Here is a 23,770-nt window from a genome sequence, read left to right as displayed (position 1 = left end):
GTTAGGTTAGGTAAAATTGACAGTCCTTTACAGGCTCACGTAGACAATTTTTTGCGATACAACAGTAGCGACAGACCAAGGCTTCTGGCGGGAATCGAACCCACGACCACTGCACTGGTAGTCAAAGCACGCTACCAACTCGGCCACCGGTGCGCCCTGACTGTATACTATTCTTAAGAGACAATTTTTTGACAAGTAGTATATGTGCGAATTTGGCTTTTGCTGGCACAAAAAGAGTGGCAAACTATTTTTGGAAGCGAAGTACTTACATATGATTTTTAAGAAATTGAAAATTTTGATCCCCTATTTGGGGATTCTTTATGTTTATTGGAAAAAAAAATATTTCTGCAGTGGCAACACTGGTAGAAAATGAAAAAATATGTTTCTCTCTTTTTACTCGGAGAGAAGTAGAATCATCGAGAGCGTGAGTGAGTGTGAGTTGGATTGTCATGTCATGGATTTTTCTGTTAAACCGAATTTAACACTCATTTTGCTCAGTCTAGCCTGGCAACTCGTTTCAAATAGACGTCTGAAACGGAAAACTAATAACTTCTCTTTCGTACATGTGTGATTTTTTTAAACGCTAGTGAGAAAAATTTTTTTTCTATATATACTAAAGTTAACACACAGAGAAGAAGTAGCAAAAATTATATGTATAACATAGAGAAAACAGAGGAAAGAAAAAAGCTCTGGTGAAAAATTTTTATTTTAATTTTAAACCCAAATTCACAAAATCATTTTGAAAAATACAGAACAAAGTGATGTGAATACACAAAGGAAATAAATTACGTAGTTTTGTAATATCACCCCCCAATTTAAATAACAAAAAAAAGTGATAAGCAAAATTCCATTGAAAGGCAATTACATACCAAAAAAAAAAAAAGAAGAAGAAAAGTGAAAAAATACAAGACCAAAAAATTTCCATTCAAAATTCGATAAATTTCTCAACTCAAATCGTCTGTGAAGTGTATCTTCAAGATTGTGGTGTTGTTGGGCCAGAGAAAAAAAGGTAACAAAAAATAATTCCCACAAAAATGATTAAGAAAAAAATCGAAAATATAAAAAATTGCAAACAAGTTTTTTTTCAATTTTTATTCGCTTTTAAAACGTTGTCGTCATCTCGTCTTTGTGGTTGTGTGGTGTGTCGTGAGGTGTCTTTCGAGAAGGAATGAAAAAAATAAAAATGACTGAAAAAACCTACTCAAATGCATGTTTTTAGAGCTACAACACAAAGAGTATGGCAGTGTATTTGCGTGTTTTAATATAAGTGTATACGTGTTCAAATAAAGAGCAAAACTGTGAGAGCAGAGTGAGTGTGGCAGTGCGTGTATGAGCGCTTAATCGTCAGTGTTGTCGGTTGCAAATGCTGACTAGCTGCTAGATTTGTGAGGGCTGCCTGCCTGGCTGCCTTTGCCGTCGTCGTCGTCAGTGATGTCTACGAAAATAGTTAAGAGGTCGTCTGTTGGCTTGTCCGTCCGTCTGTCCGTTCGTTCGTTCGACCAACGTCATAAGTCGAGAAGTTGAGACAAAATAACATTAAAGTGCACACACAAACCATAGAAAGAAGTGATAGTCATAACAAAATGTGTTGAAACAACAAAAACCAGACCATTATTTAGCCAGTTTACTGCTGAGTCCCCAAATGGTCGTCCGCCGCCGTCGTTTTTTTAAGAGTGCTAGCTAGTAGGTGTGCGTGTGCGCTGGTTTGTTGTGCTGCCATTGTGGGTAATCGTATTCATAACGTATCTCAAAGATATTTCATACCCTCTTTTAACGCCGCTCGGCGTCGTCACTGTGTTTTATGTTTTTTTTTCAAACACGTCATGAGGGGCTTGTTATGTTTGTTTTTTCTTTTTTTTTTTCATTGTGTTTATAAACAAACGAACACGTATGTATGTTCTCAATTGTTAGGCTGGCTTCAATTAATTTCAATTTGTGCGTTTTTCTTATTTTCCTTAACACCAAGAGACTACGAGCATGAGTGACAGAGAGAGCGAGCGTGAGATATAAACACATGTAGCAAATGTGCCAAAAGCAATTCATGTCAAGTTAAAAAAGCTCCCAATGACCATTAAACGGAAATGTGTTGTTTTTTTCTTGAGTGTAATCAATCATTTGTTTTCTCATATGTCGGCGTATATTTCCAGTCGTTGGCGGTACGTAGATACGTCGCGTATTTCGAGTTGTGTTGTTTTCCTATATGAAATTTTGCAAATGTCTCTTATTGTTGTCTCCGGGTGCCTTTTTATTTAATTTATTTATCTATTTGTTGAAATTGTCGGGGACTTAGTTTTGCCTTCTAGCTGTCTTCATGTGTCAGCGTTGTATATGTATATGATCGTGTAGTAAATGAGAAAAATTACATATCGGAAACTTTTGATGTTAATTCCGTTTGGCAAGTCTCAAAGTCTTTAATACGCACTTAATATTTATGTATGTAAGTGGATCACTATGTTCACATGAAGTAGCCCTGAAGTAGTGATTTTATGCCAGCAAAATTGTATTTCTATCAAAGTCCAAACTTGTAGCGTAACGTGAAAAAAGAAAGGGCAAAACTTGAGCCTAAAAAATCAAGAAAAAGGATGTGTAAATTTGATCATCAATACACAATTTGCAATCCCCTAAATCCCGAATCAATAAAAAGTATCTTTGCAAAATTTTGAGTGGAGGCCACCGTAGTGCAGAGGTTAGCGTGTCTATGACGCTCAACGCCCGGGTTCGAATCCTGGCGAGACCATCAGAAAAAATTTTCAGCGGTAGTTTTCCCATCCTAGTGCTAGCAACATTTGTGAGGTACTATGCCATATAAAACTTCTCTCCAAAGAGGTGTCACACTGCGGCACGTCGTTCAGAGTCGGCTATTAAACGGAGGACCCTTATCATTGAGCTTAATCTTGAATCGGACTGCACTCATTGCTATGTGAAAATTTTGCCCCTGTTCCTTAGTGGAATGTTCATAGCCAAAATTTGCATTTGCAAAATGTTGAGCAGATGTCGTTACTGTAATTGTGACCTCTATTGTGACTGTAACAAGCTGACGGACGGAAAATAATAGATCGACTTGCAATGTCGAAATGCTCAAGAATATATCTATCTACCTCATAGTGTCATAATTCGAAATAATGGTGGAAATAACTTTGTACCTTTCAAATGATTGATATCTTTAAAATATTTTGTGAGTTAATGCTGAGACATTTTCCCATAGGTGTGTACAAATGTCCAGAAACTGACCCATTATCGGAGTTGGTCAACTTGGGTGTGCAAAGTTTTGTACTGCTCGCTAAAGCCGCAGTTAAGGAATGATTTGCAAAATATTTTCTTTACTGGATAGAGTTTCAAAACTCTCAAATAGTGTTTACAAACAAATTCAGATTATTGTTTCGGATAAGTTCTATACAAAATTGTCCGCTCAACAAAAATTACTTTTCGATTGAAGTTAACCAACTTGAGGAGATAATTGAAGCAGTTTCTATTGGCAAAAAAGTCATGTTTTTCATGATGTTGGAAGGTTTTTAAGAAGGCCTTAATGTAAAATAAGGGAGGCTACGGTCTTCCATAGTTCAAAATTCAATATGAGTACAAAAAGGTAGTTTTACCTATGTTGCTTAAAAACCCTCAGGTAGGTATTCTTAATCTTTACATTAAGGCAGAAGATTTAATAAGGAAACCAGTAAAAAAATAGAAATCCCAGTTGGAAGTGAAAATACTACTTCTGAAATTTGTGCACAGGTAGCTGATGTTAAAATAGATAGATAGATTAGAAAAAATTGAAGAGGCGCCAAGGGACAATTGGCGTTAAAGAAGAAAGATTTTAAATGAAAAAATAGCTAAAGATCAACCGACCAAAAAAATTAACTACCTTAATTACAGGCCAATAGCCCTGTTTTAGCTTAGTACCATGCAGAACAGCAAATGCAAATTTGCGGATGCGGATTCCCTTAAGGAACAGGGACAAACTATGCAGAACAGTGCAGTGAAAATTGTATAAAAATGTTATTTATTCAGTAGAACAATCTTCTGGATATATATGCTATGCATGCTTTATGGCATATCTTTCTGCAGAGTTGCCGAATGGCAGATTATTGTTATACAACTACATACCCGCACCTTTAGTATTGAGTTAGCTTGTCAAACTTTTATGTTTACGTTTTTCTTACTTGTTTGCAATGTGCGTTTATTTACATTCAAATTTCAATTGAATTAATAAAATATACATAATTGAAACATTTCAAGCCGTATTTTAAAAAGATGTGAAATAAGACGAAATAATAATTCGTGAATGTGGAACATGCCACATTTTGTCAAAGAAAAATTTTGTTAGCATTCACAATAGACAAATTTTGAAAATCTTATTGATGTCCATGGAGCTTGTCCACTTTATGTTTTTCACAAGTGAATTCAGTGAATCCTGTTCTCGCCTCTTTATTTATTTCATTCAATTGCCGAGAAACCCATATTTTGCAAGTTTATTAATTTATAATATTTTTTTTTTTTTGGCCCGATTCGATAAAAACTTGTATGCAAATGTATATCTTCATTAGGCTCACCATGTATGTATATCTTTATGAATATGCATGTATATCTTCTATGACATCATAAAAAGGTAATGCAAATTGAAGAAATTAATTTATTGTGAATGGCAGAGTTGCTTCTTAAAACAATTATAACTTCTTTTAGGCATGCAAAGTTTAAATTTCAATATTAATGATTTTATATGGGTATGTGATACACAAAATTAAAAAGTTTAGATTTTTTACCTTATAACTTTTTGAAAAAAGCATAAATGTTTTAGTTTGAGTCAATTTGTTGTGGTCCTTGGGCGTTATTTATTATACATTTTTTAACTTTAAAGGCATAATTTAACTCTTTAAGATATGTTTCCATTTTCTGTCTCAAAAGTATATACCACCACAACTCACTGTCACATCTAGGTGGCGCTCAGCTTCTTTTGCAATAGCTCAGTGTTAATCAGCAACAGCTGTTTATTTACTGTCTGCTTCATCTAAAGCATATGTTATATGTTTAAGTTCTCGCTAGGTTGTAGAACAACTTTTAATTTCAATTTGAACCACAAAAATCTTCCTTCGTCTTTGCAAACTGTTCATTCAAAGCAATTCTTATCGCTCTTTGTACACACAAAAGCCAAAAAACGAGTTTGCCTTGAAGCTGCGCTTTTCGAGGTTTCGAAGACCGAACAGCGATGCCACTAAGTGCTACGTGATGAACAACATGTTACCATGTGGTTTGAAACAGCAGGTATTTGTTTTTGGGTTTAAGCAAGTGAAGGGAAACGAAAGTATTTTATAAAAGTTTTAACATATGTGTGTATATTCAGTGAAAATTGAATTGACAAAATTTGCCAGAATTACAAATTGGTCTCAAAGTTCTAGAAATTTAGTTTCTACATTTTTATATAAATTTTTGTTCGATTCGGTCGGCGGTAAATATCTCCACCAAAAACAAAATTCTTCTAGAATTTTTATCAACTTAAGTCAGAATGTGTTTCTTCGCCATGAGACCTCCCTAAAATGAATGTAATGAATTTGAAACTTGTGATGTTTTCCGCGCTTTTTTAATTATTTTCACAGAATGCACCCTCGCCTACAAATATTCCATTAGGGAACATGGTCAATATTTCTCTCATATCAAAGATTGCAGTCCAAGTTTTAACTTTATGATAAAGGACCTTTTTCATATTTCCAAGTCGAACGGCGTGGCGTACGACAACCAACCGCTGAATTCTTCATACGGTCAGGATTCGAATGGAAATGTTCAAATGTCAGTGATTAAGCTTGTTACGGATTGTAGATGACTGAAATATAATTATAGGTACAATGTTATTAAATATGCAAATTTTGCTCCCCTTAAAGAGTAGCGAACACAAAAAACAGTTTTCGTAAAAAAGGTCGCTTTCAAAGTTACAAATACGAGTGAACGAAACAATCCACTCAAAAGAATGTGTACTATGATACTGAACATCTGACCATAATCATTCACAATAGTTGGTCAAAGAAATCATAGGAGTTAAATCAAGTTAATTAATATTTGAGCACGCAATTTTTGTAAATAATTGGTTTCAATTTTATTCTGCCATTCACAATAGATGTATTTCTGCAGGTGGCCAAATTTAATTGCGAAAAACATGTAACAATCCTGAAGACAGATTTTCTACCTAACTTCGTTGTACTGTATTGATGTCATTTCCATACATTTTTCACTACACTGTACTGTATAGTTCTAATATAAAACAGGGCTACGTTTTGTATGCATATGCTTATCATCTGTTTAAGCAAGATTCGCTTAAAAACTAAGTATTAGATAGGGTGGCCCTGATTTTTTATGTTTGTGCACGCAATTTTATAAGTAATTGGTTTAAATGTTATTCTGTCATACACAATAGAGGTATTTTTGCAGGTGGCCAAATTTAATTGCGAAAAACATATAACCATCCTGAAAACAAATGTTGTACCTAACTTCGTTGTATTGTATTTATGTCATTTCCATATAATTTTCGTTGCACTGCACTGTATAGTACTAAAATAAAACAGGGCTATTGTTTTATAAATCCGAGCCATGTTTTGTATGCATATGCTTATCATCTGTTTATGGTACAATTAAGAGTTAGGCTCATTAGCACAACAACAAAACGCTACCCCCAAAGAAACTACCTTGAGTGGCAAATGCCACAAATTGAAATGTCAACGTGGTTTTAGAAATAAACTTTGTTTTACATCTTATCTTCTTCAAATGTGATTTATTTTCATCATTATAACACTGTTTTGTGGCTTATGTGTGGAATGTCGGATCAAATAGAACATCCCCTCGAAATTTTAGATAAAAATCACAGCAGTGTTATCAAGCCGTTGACACTTAGATTTACTACAAAATCAAAACAAAAATAAAAAAATTTTACTAAGCTGTTCGCATGACCTCACCTTATAAGTACATCCTGTCATCTGTTTAAGCTAGACTCGCTTTAACAGTCAGCATTAGAGATGGGGTAACCACCGCTGATTTTTTTATGTTCTGGTTTCGACTCTAGGCGTTCAAAGTCATAGGCGGAAAGCTAACCTCTGCGTCACGGTAAAGTAAACTTCATTCATAATTTGCAAACGATTTTTTTATATATTTAAAAATAAAGCCTTGCCTAATCATTTGCTGTTGGCAACCCTGTCAATTTACATGTTCTTCTTTAAACGTCACTTCCCATGGTGTGAATATCAAGTAAAACCAACTGTTAACTATACAAATCAATACTATGTATATATGTAAATAAAACAAAAACCTTACACAAGCAATTTTCAATTGGACACGGGCTTAATATCACATTACAAAGACAAAGGCAAACATTTTCAAAAAACCAACACGTTCCGAAGTTTAAAAATCTCAAATTGAATTGAGAAATGGAAAAGAATTTGTAAACTTTATGGTATGTGTAAAAGGCAAACAATAAGGAAAGCATTCAAATTCATTGTGTTGTATGCGTTATTGATGTAAATGGACTTTATTGATATAAATGCTCAATACAAGAAATGTTTAGAGTGGCCTTAGTACTTATATTGAAAATCTTGAAACCCGATCAATTCATAACAATTGAGGTAGTTAAGCGTAATTTTTTTATGGTGACTATATTTTGGGATACTTGATCACCTTAGTCTAACACAGAGCAGAGGAATTGCAAACAATAACATATGGTTTGATTGTGTGAGTTCTCTTTGTGCTTTCAAAAAGACAGCTGTTCTGACATGAAACCAATACAACTCTGTAATATGTATAGAACTTCCTGAAATACTATCCAACAGCAACGAAAAGAATACGAACAAGCAAAAATTAACACCACACTAAGATTGTATGCTTGATATAACATAGTTAAAGTTCGTTTTTAAAAAATTAATTCTTTTAAGAATATCCATCGATATTACACACAGTTCAATAACATTTCTAAGAAAATTTATACGTCTAAATAAATCTAGTTTCTTATTACGAATATCTTTTTGTTGACCATAAACCTTTTGAATTGACGTAAAAAATCCAGGACTGGTGATGTTTTATGACCCTATAAGTATATTAAAGAAATTTTAAAAAGCAAAACAAACGTCTTTGGTGATAAGACAGTACTGCAAAAAAAAAATAAATAAATGATAATAATAAAACTTATTGTAATGCATTTGCCAATTAAAAGGCGACAAACACGAAGGAATTATAACAGCAATAAAACCCACACGACTGGGTGTCATAAAGACAGCAATTGTTTAATGGCAGCCATACACATTACTCATGTTCGTTCTGCTGTATGAGCAAAATTTTCCATAACATCTAAAATAAAGACAACCAGTCAAACAACGACCCATCGTGAACTCTTCAATGCATCACAAGAACATTGCGACTGTGCATTCGTTTTCTAGCAAACAATGAAAGATTTTTCTTGAATTGTTGCTATCCAAGTAAAGTACCCCCGCCCTGATATATAATATTTGTTGTTACATTTAATAGAGCAATGTTGTTTACCTTTTTTTGTATTTTATTTGAACAAATGGAAAGGTGACTTCATTTTCGTTACTGTTTGAAAGAATTTTATTGAATAAACTGTCACGCTGTTGAAATTGCCTACAATTCAAATAAACAATAACAAAATAATTGGTGCTAATTTGCCAACTTTACGGCTTTAAGGCATTTTTGTGGATTAACTTTTTATTTCTTTATGTAGGTAAACTGGATTTGAAATAACAGGAGAGAGGAATAGGATAGGAAAGGTCGTGTGGACAATAAAACGAAGCTATTGTAAAAACAGGTTTCTCATTTTGCAGTTACAGTTTATCCTTTCGATATTCTTCTTGTTAACGGGTATGTTTTTCTGAAAAAAAGATTATAAGAGCTGGCAAAATATCAATGGCACTATCAACACTATCGAAATTTTATTTTTTTCCTGTCGATACTATCCGCACTGAACCTATATCCCTAATCCTATAAGATATATTGCGCCTATAGAGGGCGCAATTTTCATCCGATCAGGCTAAAATTTTGTACAATGATTTCTCCCCTGACTTTCAACTGACTATTACATTTGGTTTTATTCGGCTTGTGCATTGATATTGCTTTTATATAAATCGATCTAATGATTTTTACTTCTCATTTTCGGTTGAAATATAGGTGATTGGGAAATTAACAACAGTATCGATACTATCGATTATTGGGATTATCGATAGTTGGCAGTTCTAATGCAGAGTTTACATGGCACGTCTGATACTTGGTCATTGTAATAGTATTGGTGAAAACGAAGGTGTATGCGTCACACGTACACATAACCATCAGTCGTGGCTGAAAAATCTAAATCATTTGATTTTTTCGATAAATGGCGTCTATCGATTACCGTTTACAAAGAAATGTGTAGTTTTCAATCGACAGATATTGAAAAACACGTTTTGTGCCAAATAAAGTTATAAAATAAGATATAGAGTATGAAAAAAAAAAAAAAATAAAATCAAAGAAAAGAAATAATCGATGTACCGTTTTTGGCAAAATCTGTAATCAACACGTACACGCGATGAATACGATCATGATGTACCGTCTAAAATGGCCATAATGGTTATTTCTTATCCTATCGATAAACTTAAACCGGCATATGAGTGCCGGTTAATGACTTATGGATCCGATAAATTCAAACAAATGTTTATATACAATCGATTACTGCGTAATTTTGGTGTGTTCGTGTATATTTCCAGTAATAATTTGCCAGTAAAAATTTGCAGTACAGTAAGAGATTTCTGCTGTCGAAAAAATCTCCAGCAGAAATTTGCAACTTAAATTTTTAAAACTTTTACAATGTTTTTCGCTATCACACTCTCTATTACTGACAAACGAACGACTTTTTGTCTACACTTTTATTGTTCATTATTTGACTACAAAATTTCCAATGAAATTTCCATCTAAGAACAGGGGATACTTCTCTCATATCCATGAGTGCAGTCCGATTGAAGTTAAAGCTCATAAAAAGGGGGCTCCTTTTTATGCCGAATCCGAACGGCGTGCTGCATAGCGACACCACTCGGTAGAGAAGGTTTTACAAGGCGACATACCATCGCCAAAAATTTTTATGATCTTCACGTTCGGCGTCATGGGCGGACATGCTATCCTCTGCCCCATTTTGGCCCCCTATTTGCTAATTACTTCGTAATTTTATCATATCCTCTAAATTGCTCGCTTGATATGCGAGAAAATCAAATTTGGTAACAGAAGGTTTATCCCCTCGATAAATGAATGAACCGGTTAGCTATCACAAACTTTAAACCGGCCCTAAGTCAATTAAATGTTTCTTAAACCGGCCCTAAGTCAATTAAATGTTTCTTAAAATATCGTCCTTATTAAATATTGAAAATTTTAATACTATAAATTTTTTTTTTTCAACATTTCTGGTTTGATGAGTATTTTGAAAAACACGTTATCTAAAATATAGTCACAATTCTTGAAAAACTTTCAAATATTTCCAACTTTCTTCAAATCTTTATCAAATTGCAAATGTTGCCCATGAACATATCACTAAGAAACAGGGGCAAAATTCTAACATATCAATGAGTACAGGCCAAATCCGAACGGCGTGCCACAGTGCGACACCTCTTTGGAGAGAAGTTTTACATGGCATAGTAGCTCACAAATGTTGCCAGCATTAGGAGGCAAAAACCACCGGTGAAAATTTTTTCTGATGGTCTCGCCAGGATTTGAACCCAGGCGTTCAGCGTCATAAGCGGACATGCTAACCTCTGCGCTACGGTGGCCTCCAAATCTTTAACATCGCAGACAATACTTTAACTGTTATAGAACTTTTTAAATGCTATGTTAATGTCGCAATTTTATCCCTATTGAAAAATTTGTCATATATTTTATGGTTACCGAAAATTTGGCAAAATTTTTATCGATTTATGTTATCGTTATCGAAAATTTTATCGAAATTGTATCGTTATCAAAACATGTGTCAAATTTTATCATTGTAGAAAATTATGTAAAAATTTTATCGTATCGAATTTTTTTTTTTAAATATCGTTATTTAATATTCTGTCAATTTTATCGTTTTAGAAAATGTTGTCAAAATTCAATCGTTTCAGAAAATTTTATAGTTAAGAAAAGTTAGTTATCTTTTTAGAACAGTTCTTAAAAATGTAATCGTGCTACGAAATTCTTTAAAAATGATCGATATGAAACATGTTTTATTAATATTTTGCTACAAAAATGTCCAACTTTTATAGTTTTAAAAAACATTTGCCAAAATATCAGTTATGGGAAATTACGTCAAAAATCGTTATAGTTATCGATTTTTTTTAACATTTTATTGTTATCGATTTTTTTTGTTATTGTTGTGGAGATCCCTCAAAAATTTTATTAAAAAAAATGTTTTGTTTAGGAATTGTATCGTCATAAAGATTGTTTCAAGAGTCTTCGTTATCGTATTTTTGTCAACATATTATCCTTACCGATTTCTACCTTTTTTTTTAATTATAATTAAAAATCTTTAACATTTTATAGTTACTAACTATTTTCAACATTTTATTTTTCAAATACTGTATCTTAAGAATTTTTATTTTAGGCAATAAAAAATCTTAATTTTAATATTAAGATAGAAAATTTTATGACAAATATGTTTAGAACTTTATTAAATTTGTTTGTTTTGTTAATACCTTGAATTGCTTCAACATTTTATGACGGTAGTAAATTTTTGCCAACATTTTATGGTTTAATTTTTCTTTTTCAATATTCATTGCAATAGAACAATTAAATGTCTGATTCTAACAAATAATTGCCTACTTGAATAATTACAACTGCAGAAAAAAAACACAATCATGGGAATACCCGCGCTCATAATTGTATGGGAATATCTTACGTTTCTAGCAAATTTGTTATCTTTTGCAGCTAGACGTAAAAAATGGCTACTTGTTGTGTACTATTCTATATTTAAAGTCTCTTCAGTTGCTACTTGTAAGCAATAGTGTTAAAATGCTTTCTATTAAAATAGAAATAGATGACAATGTTTACAGAAATAAACCGAAAACATTCGAGTGATTCAAGCGGATACAGAGATATATAAAAATAAACTCAAGTAAATGCAGCGATGCACATGGACTGAACACATGCTGCCATTGTTGTATGTTTAGTCCAGATGTGTTGTGATGTGATGTCATCATTTGCTCCAGATTATGAATGTTAAAATGATATGAGATAAATAAATGCTAACAAAAGGAAGTCAATGAGCAAAACAATAAGTTGGATGATGAGCTGGTAGCAGAGTTATTGTTGTTTATAACTTTTAAATTTATTCCATGTTTGGAAAATATTTAATACTATAACATTATTTTATGTGGACATTTTATTTTTAGTGTAAATACTGCATGTTTTCCTTTGATGCTCAACTTTAGTCTTTGCGACAACAGTGAAAGTTGATTGGTAATAATAAAAGAAAGCAACTATTTGTGAGAGCAATTTACACTATTGAACTTTTTAAAGCAATCTCGAAAAACCTTGAGCGTTAATGTTTGTGGACTGTATAACCTTTCCTGCTTTCGTCTGTGATTCATCATGTCTCTGTATTGTAAAGCATGATGGTGCTGCAATTTTATTAGGGCACCCGTATTCCAAATAAAAGAAAACATTTCTTCAAAATAATGACTTTATTTGCTTTCAAATGAGTTTGTTTTACGGCAAGAACTTTGATAATGACATAAATATTATCACCTTACCCTACAGCTGTTTGATAATCATTCACAATGGTGAACCGCCCTATTCAGTGTGGCCAAAGCTGCTGTTTAAGCATATGTTGCGTATTCAGATATGATAAGTTCAACGAAAAAATACAAACAGGTAAACAGTTCATAAAAAATCATGTTGAGCTCCAGTTTATTTCAAAGACAATGCTTAACCAAATTATTCATTGGCGAGGCCTAAAGGCAGCATTAACTATTTTTTTTATTTTTTAAAGCAGATTAAAACTTCTATTAATTAAAATGAGTATATCACAATTTGAGTCAAAGGGACATTTCTTCACGCACTGTGGTGTTTAGCAGCCGACAACTCATATTTCTGATTATATATCATTATTGGAAAAACTATAAAATAAGCTTTTGAATACTTCAACGGTTAAAATAATAAGCATAAGGAAAATGTAATTACCTCCCCCCACCCAGTCAGATCAATTTTGAGCGTTTATAAAAAACCCCATATACAGTGTCAATATATAGTTCCTTATAAAAAAAAAAACAAGTGATAATACAAAGAATATAAGGTTATTAATCATATATTTATTACAAATGCGGAAATAAAACGGCTTAATACATATGCATTCTTATTAACGTATTCAAAAAAAATATGGGAATTAAACTTTGTTGAAGATTATTGCTTACCAAACTGAAGAGAAATCTTAAAAAGTTAACCATACCCGCTTAGAAATGTAAAAAGCAGAGAATATGGCATTTTATTTCTGTTTTTTTAGATAAAATATTTTTGTTTTATTGATCATCATAATAATTAATTTTATATGGCAGGTGGTTTATTTATACACCATGCTGTTGTCACTTTCCGTAGCCATTTTGCACTTGAAAATAATCGTAGACCAAATAATAATAATAAAAACAACGATAACGTCACTAAAACGCCCGGCAGCAAGAAGTATGCCAACAAACCTGAAGAATATGACGCTATTTGTAGCACGATGCGTTACTTGTTTACCCCCTTCGTTTTTTTATTCGCCCCAAAAAACAAAGGCGTCTCGTAACAATCGGTTTAGATTGGCATTAGCAGGTCATAACAAGTTTTTTATAATTGTTTTTTCTCTTTTAGAAAACACTTGATTATTTCCCGTGAGATTAGAAAATATATGAGGTATGATTTTCGTTTGTGATGTTTTCTGTTTTGTTTAAAGAGTTTTGAGATTTTTCAGAAGAAAAAAAATGAAAACAAGAAATTGTTATTATGGCAAATTGCACTTGACTAAATACTTAGAATAGAAGACAACCTGTCTGGATTCGAAACTCGTGAAAAAAAAGAAAACGCCAGAATATTGTGCAGAGCAAGACATTTTATCGGCACCTTTGTCTTCCAACCGGTAAAAATAAATGAAAACAGAGGAAATGTTTAAAAAAATAATAAAATATTTAACTAACAAACAAAATATGTGCGTCATCACACTGGTTGGCCATAGTGTGCTTCGCCAACCTTGAAATCCCTTTGCTATGACACCCTTTTTTTTAACAAAAGCTGGTAGTTTTAATACATATTATGTAACAAAAGCGTAGATTTAGTTACTTCGGTCTGACCAAATTTTAGTTTTAGTACCTTTTGTCTGACAAAAGGGTAGTTTTATAACCTTCTGTCAAAGGATTTTTTGCTTTAGCTCTTTTTCACCTGTTCTGGGTGCCGGGCCACATAGATATCCTAGGAAATTGTAAATCGGATGAGCTTGCGAGACTGGGAACTACCCTACACATTCCAGGGACACTGGAAGCGACTCTAGCGACATGTAAGCTAAGTTTTCAGAACCAGGTCCAAAGGACAACGAATGATAGATGGTCACAAAGAGGGGGTTGGGGCATTCCAAAACTATGTGGCCTAATCTAGACTTAAAGAGGTCTACTGCTTTGTTGTCATTGGCTAGAACAGATATCTCCTATATTCCTTGTTTAGGTGATTTATTGCAACTAATACGTGTAATTATAAAAAGCAATAGGAAAAAAAGCATTATATTTCTTGTTATTATTTTTCTTTTCTTTTCAAATTTGAACAAGTTATAATTACTCGTTTAAAATACATTAAAAGTCGTTAATCGATAAAGTTTAAACGATTCTTAGAAATATAAAATGTATATTTATTATCTTTGCTAACCCACATCATTATCTATTCTATTAGAGGGGATTTTTTTTAATAATCAATGCTTTATGAATCATTGAATGCTACACTCAAGTAAAATATCGAGTGAAGTACTTGATTTTCTCGATTACGGATTTAACATAAACATATATACAAATATTTAACAACAAAATAAACATGAAATTTTGTATGTGTTATATTATAAAACGCAAAATCACACGTTAAGTTCATGAACCTTTTTTAAAATAATAAATAGAAATAGTCACATAATTGTGTACAATATCTGCTGTTACTATTTTTTCTATATTGTTCAAATCCTTTGCCCTATATAAATAAAATGAGCATATGTCTAGTGCAGCCAAAATAATACCTACCGATTAGCAAATAATTTGTTAGCATTTATCGTATATGGGTTTAATATTCTAAATGTTAATCGGCCATTGACTTAATCTCCAAATTTTATTTGGGTCATTTATATTTTAAGGTGTTCGTTTCCCTTGCTTTTTGCAATTTTTGACAGTCACCGACACCTTATGTTATTTTATAGATTCGAAACTCTGTGGAACATCGCTTGTCCCCTTGCCACTTCTGTGATGTTAAGGCTGGTACTATGTTCGTTTTTGGCAATTACTTTTTTGAAACACTACACAAAGAACAATGATAAAATATTAATTTTATTAAAAATTTACCATAAGCATAGAGGCAATGCCCTACTGAATGAAATCAGCAATTTTTTTGGTTTAAAATCTATTATCTAAAAAATTAATGGGCGAAATATATCGCGGAAAGCGTATACCAGCCTATAGGTGTATAGATAAGCTTACAGAACTGAGTGCAAATCCTGAGAAACACATTAAAATTTGTTTTACCAAGGTTTTTACTTCCAAAATGGTTTTGTTACAAAAAAAGAAAAAGTTGAGCGCTCCTGTATCGACCGATCCGGGGGTCGTGGGTTCGTTTTCCACCAAAGGCTTTGATCTGTCGCTAAAGTGGTATCACAATGGATTACAAAATGTGTTAGTGAATGTATGATAGACTTCCACTGTCAAATAACATTACCAAAGCCAATATGATATGACAGATATAATACCCATATATGTGAAAATAAGCAAAAAATCATTCTACCAAAATACTACTGGTGGTAAAACATATGATGGGAGTGTTGCCTATTCGAGTATGTCTTGTTATTGGAAAATAACGATTTTTTGACGATTTCTACAATAATGGCTGGTAGTATGCTCGTTTTTCACCGTTGAAAATACATATTTTCACGATTACTTTTTCTAAACACTACCCAAATATCAATGATAAAATAAATATTTTATTAAAATATTGCCATAAGTAATGAGTTGATGTCCTACTGAATGAAATCAGCACGTTATTTGCTTTAAAATCTATTATCTAAAAAAGAAATCGGCGAAAAATATCGCGAAAAGTGAATATGGTACCATCCTTTAAGGAAACAATGTTTTGTGAAAACTTTTGGCAGTGAACGAACCTTATAAAGGGTGATTTTTTTGAGGTTAGGATTTTCATGCATTAGTATTTGACAGATCACTTGGGATTTCAGACATGGTGTCAAAGAGAAAGATGCTCAGTATGCTTTGACATTTCATCATGAATAGACTTACTAACGAGCAACGCTTGCAAATCATTGAATTTTATTACCAAAATCAGTGTTCGGTTCGAAATGTGTTCATTCACCGTAACGTTGCGTCCAACAGCATCTTTGAAAAAATACGGTCCAATGATTCCACCAGCGTACAAACCACACCAAACAGTGCATTTTTCGGGATGCATGGGCAGTTCTTGAACGGCTTCTGGTTGCTCTTCACTCCAAATGCGGCAATTTTGCTTATTTACGTAGCCATTCAACCAGAAATGAGCCTCGTCGCTGAACAAAATTTGTCAAAATTTGAACACATTTCGAACCGAACACTGATTTTGGTAATAAAATTCAATGATTTGCAAGCGTTGCTCGTTAGTAAGTCTATTCATGATGAAATGTCAAAGCATACTGAGCATCTTTCTCTTTGACACCATGTCTGAAATCCCACGAGATCTGTCAAATACTAATGCATGAAAATCCTAACCTCAAAAAAATCACCCTTTACCTATATAAACAAATAAAAAATCCCCTTGAAATTATATTCACAATCAGTGAGAACCAAACTTGTATACTCAAACCAAAAAACTTTTGTGTAATTTATAGGTACTTCGCACATTCAGATATGACGTACTAACAGTAGCTATATTTTATTGTAGTAATAATGAGTAAAATGATATGCTAATGCCATGCCATGCCATGCTTTTCAAAATGATATTTATCCAGTAAACTGTTTTTATAAATATCCAATTTAAGCTCATGTAGTACACATGTGTTCAGGATTGCCATGATAAGCTTATTGTGAATGGGAAGGAAATGTATGTTTTTTAATATGGTATCTATGCCATATTGGATCAATTTGACTCAAATTTAGCATGTAAAGCTCTGTTAGGACTTCAACATCCATGTCAAAAATGATAAAAACCGATTCTTAACCTGATCTTTAGATTTGACTTCTTAACCGCTAGAATGTTGTAATTTGTAGAAAACTTGTCGGTAAATGTTCATATAAATAAATTGAAAATAGCTTACGGAATCCTTGTTGAAGGGTATATACGTTTCAGGTCGGCCCAACTTTATGCATACATATACAATATGATTGTTTCTCTAACTACTAATTCCCACAACAACTTGTATTGATTCTCTTAATTTTTTTTTATCAATTTATTAGATAAGAATTCCACACTTCAAAATTTGGCATTATCAGAAATTCCAAAGGTTAGGCAGAAATTTGTCTTATGACCAGTTTATATATTTTTTTATTGTGCAAAGTTATTTAGATTTTTTTTGCTTGTATTTAAATAAAGCCACTTAAATGATAAGTCTCAAGTGGCTTGGGAAGACCAATTGTTGTGGCAACATTTTTCTATTGGCCATTATAATGGCTATCAATATTGAGGATTATTCGAAAATGACGTCATACATTATACATATCGAATGTTCATTCTTAAGAATATGAATATCTTCGGCATATATATATATATATATATATATATATATATATATATATATATATATATATATATATATATATATATATATATATATATATATATATATCAATTGTATGAATATTTGTTTTGGATACGCTATGTCGCTTTTTTTATGTAACTCGAATGGAGGAGAGGGAAGTATTAAAAATTTTTTAATTTATAATATGGTGTATAAGGTTTCAAAAGGGGTTAAGAACAAGATTGAAATGATAAATAAAGTTATAATTTTGTTGTATATCTGATAAAGATCTTAAGGAAGAGCTACCTACATATATGGAAAACATTAATAATTTCAAAAAATCCTGAACGACCATGAAGTTGTATTGACTACTCCATTAGGTGGTATTCGGTTTCAATTAACAATATGCACAACATGGATACAAATTTTTAACAAAAGACATGCCCTTTACATTTCCCTTAAAATTACCCCAAAAATGTTTTTTTCTTCAAAACAACAAGACCATTATAGTTTTATGATCACAGAAAATGTATGAAGGGCATTTATATTTAACCGACCTCATATTTCAAAAATTACATTGGTTACACACACATTACCATGTAAAAAATTCCTATTAAAGCCATATTTACCAAAATAGAACTTTCATTGTAGACCATTTGATGTTTGGGCGTATATCATTTTTTTTTTGTTTTCATAGAAACTGGGTCAACAGACAAAAACTACTCGGCCAGAGATAAATACAGAAACAACAAAACACAAACTCATATGGGAGTTCCCAAAAAAAAAAAGAAAAGGAGCGGGCAAAAATGGAACAACAATTCTATTTAGGCCTACTGGTTGTACATGTGTATGCAATAATTTTAATTAATATTTTTTGAGTTAGCACTATTAACATACTTAATTTCTAAAAAAAGGCATACATTGAAAACTTACCATTCTTCAATGCTTGAAATTGAAAACCCACTGGGAAGCGGCATTAAATCACAAAAATACCTGTTACCAAAAACAAAAAAATAGCATAACAAATCAGCTATATAAAGCGTTTGAAATTCACAGTCTAAGCCAACCAGCCACATAAAGCATAATTCACAGCCTTAGCCAACTAGAATGGGTATTGTTGCTTTTTTCATGAACAGACTGAAATAAACTAACCTGATTCCTATGGAAGAAAAGCCTCGGGTCACTATTAACAATGAGCTTATTTATTGATCCAATGGCTAATAAATCAGTCCTCTTCACCCGAGAGCATTTTTGCTAAGAAGATTGAATGAATAAAGACATGCATTTCTAACCTGATCAAAGCAAATGTAAAGATTTTTAATGATTAGCTAAAGAATCAAGTGTTCTGTAACATCTACCAAAGTAGTTCAGGACACGTTAATTTTGGGTTTAAAGAGAAGGTGATGCACACTATAAGGTTGCCTTTTTGATTTTTCCAGTCTTATTTCTTTTGAGTACGCGCACTCATCTAGTTTTGGACCATTCTGCATACCTTCTAGTACGAGAGATTTTGTAGTTCCAATAGCATCTATAAGGAATATAGGTACAGTATTGATTACACAATATTGGATTTTAAAGATAACATTGAACCGACAAGGATTAATATTCAAATACTGTCTGAATTGGTTCATCGGTTTCTTTATTAAACATTATATGAAACATTCCCATTGTTTCGTAAATTTTTGCAAAATAAAATACTACGCTTATTTTAAGTGTTATACACAAAAATAAATCAAATTTGATTTATTATTTGTTTAATGGACTGTCACTCCTGTCTGCTTAATTAGCTTCCAAAATAAAGCAGCAGGCAATTAAAGAATATTCAAAGTGCGCACAAAAACCACTAAGTATTACTTAAGAGACAAATTCGCAGAACAATTTTGTCAATAATGAGAAAAAAAATTTAATTGTACTTTTTAATGAAAGATATACACTCATAAAAAATGTCCATAAGTTTCACCTAAAGGTGGGTATAAAGTTTAGTTTTCACAGTGAAACTCCATACAAAAAAATAGTGAAAAAAAATCTGTGAAAACATTTTCATTTGCTGTACTAAGTTCTTCATTTTGTGGAAATTTGACGTTTACTCAAAAGCGTGACGAAACGTTTATAAACTTGGACAAACATGATGAAGAAGATTATCGTTGCATTTTTGTTCATTGTCTTTTAAATAATTAACAACTGTGTCGTAAATATAGCTTTCCTACTTTTACTTTTTTGTGCAAACTACACAGTTTACCTAAATAATGCTGGTGGTAAAACATATGATGATAGAGTTGCCTATATGTCTTTATTGCAAAAAACGCTTTTATGTGGATTTCTACAACAAGAAAAACAATGTTTTGTGAAAATTTTCCACAGTGAACAATCTTAATACCTACCTTAAAGGAAAAAATTGTCACTTTATAAAGAAAATATAATTTAAGAACCTTTTTTTCATGTCCATGCTTTGAATAAGCATGGATAATCATCGTCAGTGGATTTAAGGTTATTATCAGTCCCTGCTAGATTATCGCGATCAAATTCACTACCTTTTGAAATATATTCTTTTCACTGGCATATCAAAATATAAAAGAAGAATAGATATAGAAAAAATAAAGAGAGATGACTTATTAGCCCTGTTTTATTTTAGTACTATATTGTATATATATATATATATTTATATATGTATATATATATATATATATATATATATATATATATATATATATATATATATATATATATATATATATATATATATATAAAATAGAGAAAACAATAAGTGCAGATAACGAAAATTTCATTTAGGCTGCGTACCTGCGCGAAATTTTCGGTAATGGTAACGAAAATTTCGTTTAGGATATGTTAATGCATTTCTTATTGTAACGAGAATTTTATCGGAGGTGCAAACTGCACTTAACTGTTTAAACCAAACAAAAGAGTCAGAGTCGAAAAAAATCGCTGGCGGTGAAACCAGATGATAGAAGCGGAGTCTGGAGTCAAATGTTGATGAATCAAAGAGAAACAGCGAAGCTGGTGTTAAAGAAGTTATTTAAATATTATAGTTTTTACACTTTTTAATAACTTAGAAGTACACGAAAATGCATTTGAACTGAATTGCAATTTCATCACTTAATATTTGTATATTTTTTGGAAATTTATCAATTTTTTACATATGTAATTCTTTTCATGTAAGGTTACCATATTTTTAGTAAAATGCTCTGAACCTTTTTGGCAACGTAACGACCTTTCATGAAAATGTGGCAACATTTTCGGAGAGAAATGTGGTAAGAGAAGAGAATATTGAGAGCAACGCTCCCAAAATAGAATAGAATCTATTTCAGCGTCATGACTCTGACTCTAGCTGCAGCGGTTTCTTGCTTTCCCAAATAAAATGTATGTAAAACAACTTGACGTTGACTCTTTAGTTGAGTACAACTTCGTTGTACTAGATACTTGTAGATGTCATTTCCATACAATTTTCGCTGCACTGTATAATACTAAAATAAAACTGAGCTAATATGTATAAATAATCTTAATGATTTTTTCTTTATATGAAACAGCATTTTATGTTTTTTCATCAATTGCCAAATTAAAAGAGAATTAAATGCAATTTAAGAAATTAAAAGAAATGTCTAATTATTCATTTAACTTTCATTTAATTCAATTTTATCACCAAATTAATGTTTGTTTTCGTAGAAACGACAATTACAGGCTATTTGTTTCAAATTCATTCATCAATTTATTATATCTTTTGTTGTTTGGAAATGACCTTGAATACTCTGTTTTTCATATATATGAAGATCTATGTGATATATGTTGTATGCTATATTTGTTAAAGTAGTAATTGCTTTTGAAAACGCGAAAACGTTGTTAAATGGAATTATTGAAATGACTACGAGTCATAGATTGTAGTGAAATGTTATAAATATTGAATTCATCAGAACACGCAACCTTTGTTGATTGATTTGGAAAATCGAGTATTTTCTGTAGACAATTGTATCGAAAGAAATTAATAGAAATCAATTACCGGTAATACCAAGTGCTTGGCATTACTTCGCCTCGACACACGCAAGTAATCATGGCTTCTAATTAGCGCATAGGTTTTGTTTACAAAAAAAAAATGTAAAAATTGAAACAAAATTTCTACAATACAATATGAAAATCTTATTTCTTTTAAATTTTCTTTAAGTTAAACTTCGACGAAATAAAAAAAAAATAATAATAATTTTTTTTATAAAAATCAACTATTGACAAAGTTTGTATTTTACGCAATGGTTATGGTTTATTCTCTATTTTTCACTGTTTGGTTTTAACGTTTAAACACATAACCTTCTTTACTTAAACATTTTTATGACCATTTATTTTCTTTGATAAATATAACATACTAGCCGAACCGGGCCCGCTCCGCTGCGCCTTCTTTAACTCTCTAATATCTTTTTAGGGTGGGGACACTTCGTCCTGAATGCGAATATCGAATTCGTGCCATTGTAGCCTATGACGCTGAACGCATTCGAATTCTGGCGAAAACATCGCACAAAGCGGTGTTTATTCACTCTTAATGTTGACGACATTTGCGAGATATTGTACAATGCCATGCATGATCATTTAAAAAATGTTCCCCAAAGAGGTGTCGCACTGTGGGACGCAGTTCGGACTCGGCTATAAAAAAGATCCCGTATCATTGAGCTAAAACTTGAATCGGAAAGCACTCATTGATGTGTGAGAATTTGCCCCTTCTCGGTTCCTGGTGGTAATGTTCTTCCTTACGGTAATGTTCTCATTAGGGGAGGGATGGCACCTCAGACATTTCGACTCAAATATGAATATCAAATTCGTGCTGCACTTCCAAATCCCTTTAAGTTGAACCCCATATTGCCATGGCCGGTAAATATGAACCGTTTGGTCATATTCGTAATCTACTCCCGAATACCTTCCATTTGAGTCCCATATTGTCATGATCGCCAAATAAACCTATTTTAAGGGATTTTGGGGCTGGGGCGGCCCCCCAGGTATTTACACCCAACTTTTAATATGAAACTCGTACTTTACTCTTAAATACCTTTCATTTGAATTCTATACTGTCCCGATCGGTCTACTTTTATTTTTGGATAGTACTTTTGGGGTAAGGGGGAGGGTCGCCCCCTCCCGATATCAAAAAATTATATAGCCTATGTTTCCTTCCAGACCAAACTACGCAATCTGTGAAAATTTCAATGTAATCGGTTCAATCGTTTTTGAGTCTATACGGAACAAACATACAAACAAACACAAATTGAATTTTATATTTGTCGTCTATAGTAGATGTGATATGTCTATCGTCTATTAATAAGCTAATGAAACAATTTCAGCGATAACAATAACAACCATCGTTATTGTCCTCGTAACCTCCAACCCCATTTTGTAGTACAACGTACATTTTTACCGCTGTTGGGCATGTTAACAATCATAACATAATAGTAAATTTTAATATGGTTTTGACCTAAATTGAAGTTAACCACCACCACCACAACCACATCACCATCACCCATCCTACACTGTGGCTGCGCCTGTGATGATCAAAAGCAACACGCCACATATTTGACCCAGTTTTTGTTATAGAATGTTTGCGGAAAATTTATTACAAAACAAATATTAAAATACACACCTGTTCTAAATGCAAACAACTGTCTTTACAAGGTCATGATGAGACCAACACACTCCTAGTTGAATTCTATTCCATATGTACGATAAAAGTCAAATTATTAAGTTATTAATTTTTTTCCTCGTTTTTACTTTCTTTGCAGATTTTTTCTATTTCAGTGGTGAAGAATACCACTATCTAAATTAAATTCTATACCCAGAAGGTAGTTTTAGGAATCCTATTGAACTCAACTCAACTGA

At 32.3% G+C, this 23,770-nt stretch overlaps 1 long non-coding RNA gene across 1 annotated transcript; it reads left to right on the top strand.

Annotated features, from left to right (window-relative positions):
• The first annotated feature begins 507 nt into the window (after positions 1-507).
• Positions 508-23,766, top strand: LOC131997915 (uncharacterized). The gene is made up of 2 exons (XR_009398476.1): positions 508-1,009; positions 23,674-23,766. It is a non-coding gene; the product is annotated as an uncharacterized LOC131997915 (long non-coding RNA).
• Positions 23,767-23,770: the final 4 nt, after the last annotated feature.

This window comes from Stomoxys calcitrans, chromosome 5 (assembly GCF_963082655.1).
Source record: "Stomoxys calcitrans chromosome 5, idStoCalc2.1, whole genome shotgun sequence".
Taxonomy (NCBI): domain Eukaryota; kingdom Metazoa; phylum Arthropoda; class Insecta; order Diptera; family Muscidae; genus Stomoxys; species Stomoxys calcitrans.
The sequence above is the reverse complement of the archived record's forward strand: the minus strand, read 5'-3'. Positions and strand labels throughout refer to the sequence as shown.